Here is an 11,544-nt window from a genome sequence, read left to right as displayed (position 1 = left end):
CAAGGTTTGAACTTGGAGTTGGCCTGAAGCCTGTGAAGCCCTGAGGATGGCTCTGGCCACACCAGAGGCGATGAGATGTGTATGCACATCTGAACCCTGTAGACACTGTCACCTCTGACTCCTTTAGCCCAAAGCACCTCATCTCTGACCCCCAGCACAGGAAAGTAGCGTAGACAGGAGGAACAAAGCTTTGCTGAGGCCAAGGTGCGGTGAACCTGCAGGCTGACCTCGCTCTTGGTATTCACACCAAATCTGGGGAGAACCAACCCAATGCCGGCATGATGCTAAACATCTCAAGGCACAACTGGCAATCCTTGACCCCAAAGCCACCATTTCAGCTCTTCTACAACTAAGACCGTGCTTCTGTGAGGCAGGGCCCTGACGGTGCTACTCCCAGAAGAGCATGGAGAGCCTGGAACCCAATGGGGGGTAACCCCCCCCCCCCATCCTTCTCTTTCCCCTGGCAAGTCCAGCAGCAGCACTGACCAACTCAGACACCTCTGTAACAACAGGGACTTGGCTTATAGCTCCTCCTTCTCCCAGTTCTACAGTTCTGCAGGCTCCCTAAAAACTCCCTTCATAGAGGAGTCTTTGCTTACTGCGCTAGAGAAGAGTCCAGAAAATAGCCCTCCGGTGTAGCCCAAGCAGAATTACACCCAGAAGGCCCAACCTTTCCAACCTCTGCCGCTGACGGGCATCCACCTGGTACCCTCCCTGGAGGCACACTTTGCCCAGGTGCCCCAGCCTCCCACGAGTGGTAACAGCAACACACTCCACCTTACATTGGCCAAGGAAAGTGGACATACAGTTCCTCGGGAAGCTTGTGACAAGATGGCCGCCCTTGATGAGAACGGAAACCAAAATGCATCTAGAAGGCCTGAGTTTGCCTTCGATGAGCCCCTAGAATATGACTCAATGTCCCCAGTAGAGAGGAAACCTGAAACTTTAGCCAAATGTATCTCCTACAAAGACTATTTCTCTTCCCTACCGGAAAACGAAGAGAATACCTCTCTAAAGAGACATCCCACACCTCTCCAAGGCAACAGCTCAGATTTCAGTGAGAGAAAGGGCACCCAGGGCAAGACATCATATAGCAATTCCCACAGCCTCAAACCCCCTCAAGCAAGTGGGTGAAGATAAGGGATCTTCCAGGATCTCAGGGCCTTGGGAGGACGATCTCCACAAAGACCACAATGAAGGCTAGAGAGAGAAGGCCTAGTCCAGAGCCTGTCGAGCGACTGTGGCGGGACCAAGGCAGCCTTTTCCTCTCTCCACAACATTCCTGGAAGTCTGAGGAGCAAAACAGACCGGGGCTAGGAGGGGGAGCCCAGGAGGGCTACCCTGCAGGGCCTGCCCACCTGTCCAGCCAACGCCCAGGCAGAGGACGCTGGAAGGAAAGCCGTGACTGATCACAGGAGCCGGGTGGACAGACCAGTTTTCTATCCAAGGTCTGAGGGGAGAACCCGCACCTTGGTCACTTTCCTACCATCCAGACCCCAGGTAGAGGAGCCACCCTGCCTGCCACACCAGCACACATCCACTCTGGGCGGGAGCAGGCCCTGCGGGGCTATCCGTGCAGGAGACACCATGCTGGGGGCTGGAGGTTTCCAAGATGGAGCAGCAGAAGCAAGGAGGCCCGGACCCCCGAGTGTCAGCAGCTTCCGTGACAGCCACAACCACAGGCCCAGCAGGGCCCTCCCAACTCCCAATACCTTGGGAGGCGATTTCGAGGAGGCAGATACCAATACCTGGTTTTCTGAATTTCCTGAAGTCCTAGACAGTGGGAAGCAGCAATTTAAAAGGGGGGAGCCAAGGGGCACCTGGGTGGCTCAGTCGGTTCAGCCTGAAACTTCAGCTCAGGTCCTGACCTCATGGTTCCTGAGCTCTAGCCCGCAGCGGGGTCTGTGAAAACAGCTGGGAGCCTGAAGCCAGCTTCGGATTCTCTGACTCCCTCTCTCTCTCTCTGCCCCTTCCCCTGCTCACGCTCTGTCTCTCAAAAATAAATAAACATTGAAAAATAAACTTTTAATAAAAAAAAAAAAAAAAAAAAAAAAGGAGGGCGGGAGCCAAAGCTGGAAGAGGGTTCCTGACAGCCACAGGATGAACAGCTGAGGAGGGGTGCGGACAGGGGCCTGGCCCGCCACCCCCCACCCGGGGCCCGAGGACACTCACCAGCTCCGCAGCCAGGACGAGGAGGCCCTGTGGCGGGACGACAGGCCCTCCACCCAAGTCGCCCACGCTGACGAGAACAGCCCAGGGGTGGGGATGGGGGGCACAGAATCCTGTGTTCTCGAGGCCACCTACTTTGGAAAGGCGACCTCAAGCAGGGGAGCTGGTGTCTGTCTCCCCGCAGACCCTGCGGGAGCCGCACCACGTGACCCCAGGGGAGGGTGACCCCGCCCCTCCGCACCCCACCCCACCCCCGCACCCCACCCCCGTCGGCACCCCCCCTCCCCGCTCCCACCCCCTAGGGTCCTCGCTGAGCCTGCCCTCGGTCCCTCTGCCTGACCCCCAACAGCTCCTACTGGAAGCCTGAGAACATGACCGAGGTGGGGGTCTCAGGAGAGGCTGAGCCTGAGCCCCTGGGCGCGCAGAGGAAGGGGCTGTGTTTCCCAGGGAGCGCCACGACCCTCCAGGACCCGTGGGAATGCCTGGTGTTCCACATCCTGGCCAAGTACCTTCCTTTCTCTTTTTTTCTTTCTTTTTCTTTTTTTTTTTCTTTTAACGTTTATTCATTTTTGAGAGACAGAGTGTGAGTAGGCGAGGGGCAGAGAGAGCGGGAGACGCAGAATCGGAAGCAGGCTCCAGGCTCTGAGCTGTCAGCACAGAGCCCAGGGTGCTCGAACTCACAGACCGTGAGATCATGACCTGAGCTTAACCGACTGAGCCACGCACCCAGGCGCCCCTGACCAACTGCCTTTCTGAAGAGCAACTCTGATGACCAGCGTTTTGTGAAAACAAGTCAACCCTCCTCCCTAAGCAGCAAAAGCTGGGCAACAAGATCACAGGAGGCCTGGGGCAAGGCACGGGTCCGCTGGAGGTTCTTGCCTTGGATTTTCATTCCTCAGGCCTGGACTCTGGCTCTGCCCCCCAACTTTGCCAGTGAAATGACTCCTGGTGTGTGTGTGTGTGTGGGGGGGTGTACTTTCAGTGACACTTTCCCAACATTAACTTCCTCTCCACTTTAACCTCTTCTGAAATACCCAACCAAAAGATTGCCCTTGATTTCAATACAATTTTAGCCAAAAAAGGATTCAATGTAAACCGCAGTTTAAACTGTATTAGTGGGGTTCCTCTGGATAAAAGGAAACAACTGTATCCTGTAAAAAGCCAATGTTTTCCTTCTCACTCTTCATGATTGACCTTTGAGAGCTTGAATGCTGTCAGTAAAGTACCCCTTTCTATTATTACTTTGTACTAGAAAGGGAATTCATGAAATCGTGAGAACTGATTGGAGGGTGTTCGATGTGTTTCAGTTTTTGTTTTATTTATTTATTTATTTTTCATTTTTAAAAGGCTGAAGCAACATAAATCAGTGTGTGTCACCTTCAGGAATGTAGCCATAATGGTGTTCCTTACTTGTGGGCAGTGTCCCCTGAGGACAAGTAAAAATAGTCCTCATGAAGGGTCTGCAAAGCCTTAAAGACTTAAAAAGTAACATACATATAAAAGAAAACTGTAAAGCTTTGAACATTGTTGTTATTTCAATTTTTAAAAATGAAAAAGATCATTATGTCTGTATGCTAACCACGTATCTTACTCTATTTTGTGATGGCCATAGACAACGATCTCTGAGTTTTGTATTTTGGGAAAACATTAATGAGATGAAGCACGCTAAAGATAGTAAAAAAAGTTAATGTAATATCCTAAGTGTAATATAAAGGAGACATTTTTCAAGAGTCACATATAACAAAATAATGTGTATTTCAGTATGCAAAAGGCTAACAAAAAATGGCAGACATAATGAAGAAAAAAGATGATTGCACCTGTACATAAAATCTGCATTGATGCACCAACCTCAAATGCTAGCTGATACAGGAGTGAATAGTATGGCTACTAGGGACATAATTTTCTGAACTTGTAAATAGCTCCTAGTAAAGTTCCGATCAAAAACCAAAGTATAAGCTTCCCTTTGTACACCTAGTAATTATACACCTTGAAAATTAATACTTTGTAGTAATATATTAAGATTTTATGTTACATGTAGTTAGGTTTTAAGCTTAGGTGATTATAAGCAATGTTTGCCTATAATAATATCCTGTAGGACGTTTGAAGGTCAAAAATGACAAAGGAAAATTCTTTGAACATGACCTGGTTCATGCACTGTAGGATGAGTAGCATTGCTGGACAGTAATGCTCACTATTGCCAAAAGGTCTGGAATGATTAAAAAAAATTACATCTGCAAATTTCCAAAACACCTCTACTGCAAATCACTGTTTTAAGGGTTCTAGATCTATCTGTGCTCCTAATCTTTATCTGAGCCATTTTTTAGGAGCAACTATAGTATCATTTTGGTGACATATCTGGCAGGTTGTGGATTTTCAGCTACTTCTTTGAGAACTGTCCTCAATTTTTTACCCTTTAAACTAAGCCCTATCTGTCATATTGAGGTAAGTGACACTAAAACTAAATTCTGTATCTTACATTTATTTTTGCTGAATTTCATTTTCTTTATTTCAGTCCATCTTTTCAGTCTATCATTTTGAATCTTGGTTCTGACATATCGTATTATCTCATCTTGGTTTTCATCACCTGCAAATTAGATAAGCATTTCTCATCTGCCTCCATCCAAGCTGCTACTAAAAATGAAGAAAGAGAAACAATGACAGAGCTGTTAGAACTTGACTAGAAACTTTCACATCTTGACATAGCTCCTTATACATTACCTTTGTATTCGTAAGGATACAGCTAAAAGGGACCCATGAGAAATGTGGTCAATAGCCTTACTACAACTAGGATAAACTACATCCATGGTATTTCTCTTATATGTGAAGTTAATATTACCATCCACATCTAATTTTAGGGCAAAATGCTCAATAGACTTATTTTGGTCTTTAGTGGCCCCAATTTCCTTTTCCAAATTATTTCACAGGCTTAATTTTAATAACTTTAAAAACTCTGACATAAATATACACGGTTTTAAAATATTACTGTATGAGTTTGGCTACTATAGACTCTGTTATCTCCGTGGTCTAATGCAATAGAAGCCTATATCTTTCTCAAGATTTAACCTGCAGTGCAGGTAGAGGGCTCTGTTTCACTAAATGGTTCATATAACCAAGACCAATTAGGTCATCTTTGGTCCATAGTTCCCAAGCTTACCCTGAATTTTTACCTATATCCAATAAAACAAAGGAAAAGCGAGCAGAATGTCATGTAGGAAGGGTATGTAAGTTAAGTCAGAGAGTTAAGTTCCATACATTTACATACAACTCACTAGCTAGAACTCACATGGTCATACTTAACTCTAAGAAAATCTAGAAAATATCATCTTGCTGCCTGCCTAGAAGAAAAGCAAATGGATTTTTGGTAAACTAATAGTAGTCTGTGCCAATACCATTCTGAGACCTGTGCGAGAGGTGCTCCTGCTCTGTGCCCCCACGCTTCAGGCATCCCCATGTTTCAGAATGCCTTCCCACAATGTTCTAAGTCATCACCAGCCTATGCCTGGAACTCATCAGGGCCAGCACTGTTCTCTGGGCAGTGTACCTAGAGTCTAGACCTGGTCCCATATGAGTTTCTATCACTGGAAGCATCAAACTCAAAGTTTTCTAACTCCCGGTAGCTCAAACCTGCCATGGCTAGTAATACTCTCCAGCCGGGGTGCCCTGAGTCAATACCAGGGGCTATGTGGGCCACAGTCTCTGCTTTTCCACTTCAGATATTTGACCCTCTAAACAGACAGTGGGGTTGGCTAGACACTCCAATGAGACGGGGCCACTATGCACAATGTGCATAGTGCTGGCACATTGGTTTGGGATGACTTTTATCCAAGACAGAACACAGGACAAGCTTACAACTCTGAGTTAGCAATGGTCCGCTGTCAGCCGTTGGGAATGAGTCTCATGGGTAGGACCCTGCATGGACCCCTTACCCTTCTGTGTTGGACCATGGTTGTGCCTCAGGTGTGTAGCACCCAAGGGTAACAGGGATGGCAGCAGCCAATATTTATTCTTAGGATTCCCACCATCAGTCCCCAGGGAGGTCACCCACTTTCTTCACAAGTTCTGCATCATGTTCCAGGCAGTCCCTCAGGAATGGCTGCACCTAATTCCTCTGAAGGTGATGAGACGGTACCTCCACAATGCCCAAGGGACCTTCTGATTAATGTCCTCTGGACTCCAACCAATGTGGCATGGTTGTGCTTTCCTCAGTCAAGCTTATACCATCCTCAATGAGGGATGGATCTTCCTTACATGAATGGATCCATGCTTGTTCTGAACACTGGGTCCTTGCCTCTCTTCTCTACCGGTGGCAGTATGTAGAAGGTATGGACAACATGAAACGAGATCACATTCTAAGAATGTAGTGATTGCGGCCTAAAGAGTTCAAGAGATGGAGTTGGAAATGTGTTGTTTTATGTTGTCAAATCATAACATTAATATGACCAGATAAAGAATTATTGTTTACACTTTCCTTTGTTCTCTAGATAATGTTGGCCTTTGTGGTTATCATCAGTGAAGCAAAGTAACAACTTTTGAGTCATTGGGAACCAGTATTCGTGGACCGCACAATGAAGATGCTGTATCGTGGATAATAATGTGACCAGCATTAAACAAATGGTTATGAGGAGACTGCAGAAGCAAAAAGATCCATACTGTTTTCCATATGAATAGACTTCTAAGAGCCATGGTATTTGAGTATTAACAGCATTACAGCCTTTTACTCGGTAGGAGACAGGAAATAGCCAGGAATGTTGCATTTGACCCATCGATCAATTTGGGGAGTATTTTCATTTGAACAGTTTTAATTCTTCAGATCCAGGACTATGGGATGTTTTTCTTTCTGTGTCAATCTTCTATAATTTCTTTCAATGACATTTTGTAGTTTCCCGTGCATGCCTTGTGTTTAAGTAGTTTCCGAAGTATTTTATTTTTGGATGCCCTTTAAAGTAATTGCTTTCCCAATTTCATTTTCCTATTGTTCAGTGCTCGTGTACAGAAATGCCACTGATACTTGTGTATTGATTTTGTGTTCTGTGCCCTTGCTGAACCTGATTATTGCATGTTTAATATATGTTGAGATTTGTTTTCAGTGCTCCAAGAGGCAGTTTATAACTCTGCATTAGCCTTTACTTCCTGCTTGTACAGAGTCTCAAGGTCAGCCAGAGGTGAGAGCTTGGGGCCTTCTCAGGTCTTTCCTGGACATGTGCATAGCTTTGCACATGCTCTCAGTTCTGCATATGTGTGTGGCCTTTTAGATTCCCAGGAATATATTAGAGCTTCTCAAAGCTGCTGACGCATGTCTGATTCCCCAGGTTGCTTTTCCTTTTAAGGTTTTCTGTCTGGTCAGGCTTTTCTTAACCCCAACTGGTAATGCCACCTCAAGCAGCTAGCTGCAAGTTAAACATTTGCTAATGATTTGTTTGTTTTTTGTTCGTTTGTTTTTGTAAAAGGCCCTGTAGGTAGTTCACTTCGAGTGAGCTCCAAGTCAGGTGAAATAAAAACACACTCTGAGAATGAAGCTTTTCCAGAAGGGTCAAACGTGGCAAATCAGTGGGAATGGGCTTTTGGGGTGCTCCAAACTCATTCTTCCCCATCCTGTGGGTGCCAGGCTGTCTGCTTTCACAGCTACCATGGTTGGTTTTTTAAAGCTACTATGGAGCTGGGGAGAAGGGATGGGATTAGAACAAGTTAAAAAGCCACAAGACTCTCTGTTCTTACCAAGATTCCACTGCTTGTCTTGAGTAAAAACATTACTCATTTTGTTGCACGTTGTTCGAGAATTCTGAAACTGCTGATTTTAACAGATTTTGCCAATGTTCTTGTTCTTATAGGGAGGAGCAGATTTTCAGAATACCATACTCCACCGTTCTGGAAGTGAGATATCCACACCTACAATGCTTAGAAAAAAGTGAGATGCGCACAAAAATGCAGACAGTGTGAATTCACTTATATAATGTTCAAAATCAGGCACAACTAATTATGATATTAGAAGTCAGAATAATGATTATCCTTTGGGGAGAAGCACGAGGAAAAGAACCCAAGGAGGACTTCTAATGTTCAGTTTGATGATCTGGGTGCTGGTTATGTCCGTTTATAACATCCATTACCTGTATATGTATGATTTGGGCATTTTTCTGTATGTATGTCACCCTTCAATAATTCTATAAACACAATCAAGAAATTAGGGATATGTTTTTGTATACTAGTTGTATAAGTAAGAGTCCTGTTGATAGCTCCAGTGATATTTGAGAATGTTCTAGTGCTTAGGTTGTTAGGTGGTTCAGGCATGTTCTTTCAATCATGCATCAGATTGTACATGCATATTATGAATATTCTTTCATGTGGATCTAATATTACATAATAAAATGTATTTAAAATATTTTCAGTGTTGTCCAAATCCTTTAATAGACTTTGACGTTTAGAGACATAACTGCTTTCTATCCTTATTTGAATATTTAGAGTACTTCCAATATTTCATTTCATGATGTTGTAATTAGAATGCACACAAATAAATCCTTGAGTATACATCTGATTTCCTTAGGATATATGCCAAAAGTGGATTCAAGGGGTCAAAGTATGTGAACATTATAAACACGTTTAGTATATAAAATCAGGTATCTGTTGGGAACATTTTACAAGTTAACTCTTTACTCTCCTCAGAAACAGAAGAGAAATTTCATTTTCCTGCCTCTTTTCAAGCACGGAGATGAATACATACACACATATATATCAATATACTTATACACTAATATTTAGATATTTATTAGGTAGAATTTAATTGCAAGTTTGCCGTATGTTAAGGGAAGGGTGTTATCTCATTTTATCGTATATTTTCTTGAATAACAGCTATATTGAATATTTTTCCCTAAGCTTTTTTGTTTTATTTTTTTATTTCTGTTTTGGTTTCTGACCCTTATTTATTATTTTATGTACATTTGGGTGTTTCCTATTTTTCTAATTGGTTTGTAAGATCACTGAGCATTTTTAATTGTTTTCTAAAGTCTATGAACCATATTTGATTAAGCCTGATCTTTAATTTTCTTTGATACATTAACCTCAAATATTGCTTGAGCATATTTGCTAAGGTTTCAACCACTTCCATTTCACCAAGGATCTTTTCACCGATGTTCGGAATGCTGTACAGAATAGTTTTCTCATTTTCTTTCCTTTCTCAAAATAAAATTTTCAGCTTCAATGCCGTCAAAGGTAATGGAGCTCTCACAGTGTTCTGTATGTTGTGGCCCCTTTTAGGTTCTCAAAACTGCCTTGGAAGAAGATGCCAAGGAATGAAAACATAACTTTATGTGTTCCTGCAGCTTCCCCCACCCTACCCCCCACCTTTCTCCAACAGTTGTAGTATCAACATCTAAATCTGTCTTGGAGACCATCAGAGACAATCCCGTCAAGCCTTCTGTCCCTGTTTGTATCAGTCACCACGGAAAATATGGGCCCCCCAGATTCTCTCATCTAAACATTGTCCTGCCTATATGGCTTACTAAATCTTGAATTGACCCAATCTCATATGCCACCCGAAACCTCAAAGTGAGACACTGTGTCTTCTAGACCACACGATCAGTCACCCGAAAAATCCACTGTGTCCCTATCCTCATCTGTGAAAATTTCCCAAAGCATGACTTCTCCTGGGGATAATTCTTTTCACGTAGTTCTTTCAAGAGTTGTACATAGATCACTGTCCCTCATTTCTCCCTAAAACCCATGGGTGTAGGGATTAGCTTCCTAATTCATTTTATTAAAGGGATACCCGTTTGCCCTCTCAATGAGTTATGTTTTCTCTCAGTTTCTTCTCACATGTAATCAGTGACCAAATGCTATAGACTCTGCATCCTTAAGACTTTGATTTTTCTTTTCTTAATTATCCAGTTCAGTAACTTTTCACTTCCTTCCTGGGACATTGTAATATAGATCAACATGGTTCCAATTTTTTCACTTGAAAAATGTGATTCACTTCTTGTCAGTTATCGTTTTAAAACATAGATTTTATCAAGCCACTGACATAAAACTCAAATATAATAATTGTGTACCTAAGTACACTTAATATGTACTTGATGCCTTATGTTCTTTTTTTTATGTTTTATTTATTTATCTCATAGAGAGACAGAGTGTGAATGGAGGAGGGACAGAGAGAGAGAGAGAGAGAGAGAGACAGAATCTCTGATGCAGGCTCCAGGCTCTGAGCCATCAGCATAGAGCAGGGCTCAAACCCAAAGACTGTGAGATCATGACCTGAGCCGAAGTCGGACGCTCAACCAACTGAGCCACCCAGGTGTCCCTCAATGCCATATACTCTTATATATACTCTATGCCAGTATTAGATAAACACCTCACACGTGATATCTAAGGTATCCTTGAACAAATCTTTGAGGAAATAGCATTATCATCAAGAGAGACATTAATGAATTTGCCTCCAATATAGTTTGTGAATGACAGAAGTGACAGGTGCAATTTAAACTCTGATCTGCATCCAGAGATCAACAAAGACTACCGGACATACTTTTCAAAAAAATGTTTTAATGTTTATTTTTGAGAGAGAGAGACAGAGCATGAGCAGGGGAGGGGCAGAGAGAGAGAGGAAGGTACCGAATCCAAAGCAAACTCCGGGCTCTGAGCTGTCAGCACAGATCATAACCTGAGTCAAGGTTGGACACTCAACCAACTGAGCCACCTAGGCGCCCCTACTGAACACACTTTGAAAAAAAAAAAAAACCTTCCATTGACTCTCTGCTGAAATCTAAATTCCTAAATCGGGCATTCAATTTCAATCGTCAGATGAATACCACTTATCCTTTTCAAGCTCATGTTTCTCTTTGCGACCCTCATCCTTTCTGTAATAAGAGCTCATATAAGTACAATAGGTGCATAATATTTCTTTAGGGTTTCGCTTCTCTATCAGTGGCGTTTATGTAGAGCGAATAATCTCTGTGAACACAATCAAATCTAACATTATGCGATTCTATAGTACTTTCCATCTCAAACTAGAAACAGCAAACCAGACTGGCCATTCTTTCCTTTGGTTCATATTTTACCCTCCACCCAGAAATTGTAGCTTGCTAACCCTACTTGTCCACATCTTTCACACGCTGTAAGGGCACGCCCAAGTGCCCCTTTCTCCATAAAGTGCTGTCTGACCTCACAAAAATAATTATAATAAACCTATCTCTCTGCTCCTGTTATTCAGTTTGTGCTTGCATAGGGCAATACGCACCACCTCACATTTTACTTAGCTTTGTGCTTTCCCATCTCATTCACTTGACAAAAAGCTCACCTAATTAAGCAGTCTGATTTTATCTAGCTTACTCTCCCCTCTACACTGCTACGGTTATTATGTTGCAAACAATAGTCACTCAGTAAATTTTTAAT

The 11,544-nt window shown here is 43.3% G+C and overlaps 1 long non-coding RNA gene and 1 pseudogene across 3 annotated transcripts in view; one reads left to right on the top strand and one right to left on the bottom strand.

Moving 5' to 3' along the window:
* Positions 1 to 278: 278 nt before the first annotated feature.
* On the top strand, positions 279 to 2,394 carry LOC122236347 (annotated as a pseudogene).
* A 2,257-nt stretch (positions 2,395 to 4,651) lies between these two features.
* LOC122236461 overlaps positions 4,652 to 11,544 on the bottom strand; it is a 31,350-nt gene continuing 24,457 nt past the window's right edge. For 2 of the 3 annotated variants that reach the window (XR_006214536.1, XR_006214538.1), the window contains 2 exons: positions 7,885 to 8,063; positions 4,652 to 4,800 (listed from right to left, as the gene is read on the bottom strand). This is a non-coding gene — a long non-coding RNA (uncharacterized LOC122236461). The remainder of the gene's footprint in view (positions 4,801 to 7,884; positions 8,064 to 11,544) is intronic. The other variant, XR_006214537.1, reaches the window with a different exon arrangement.

Source organism: Panthera tigris, chromosome A2, assembly GCF_018350195.1.
Source record: "Panthera tigris isolate Pti1 chromosome A2, P.tigris_Pti1_mat1.1, whole genome shotgun sequence".
NCBI classification, from domain to species: domain Eukaryota; kingdom Metazoa; phylum Chordata; class Mammalia; order Carnivora; family Felidae; genus Panthera; species Panthera tigris.
Note: the sequence above shows the minus strand (reverse complement) of the source record. Positions and strands in the feature narration are given on the sequence as shown.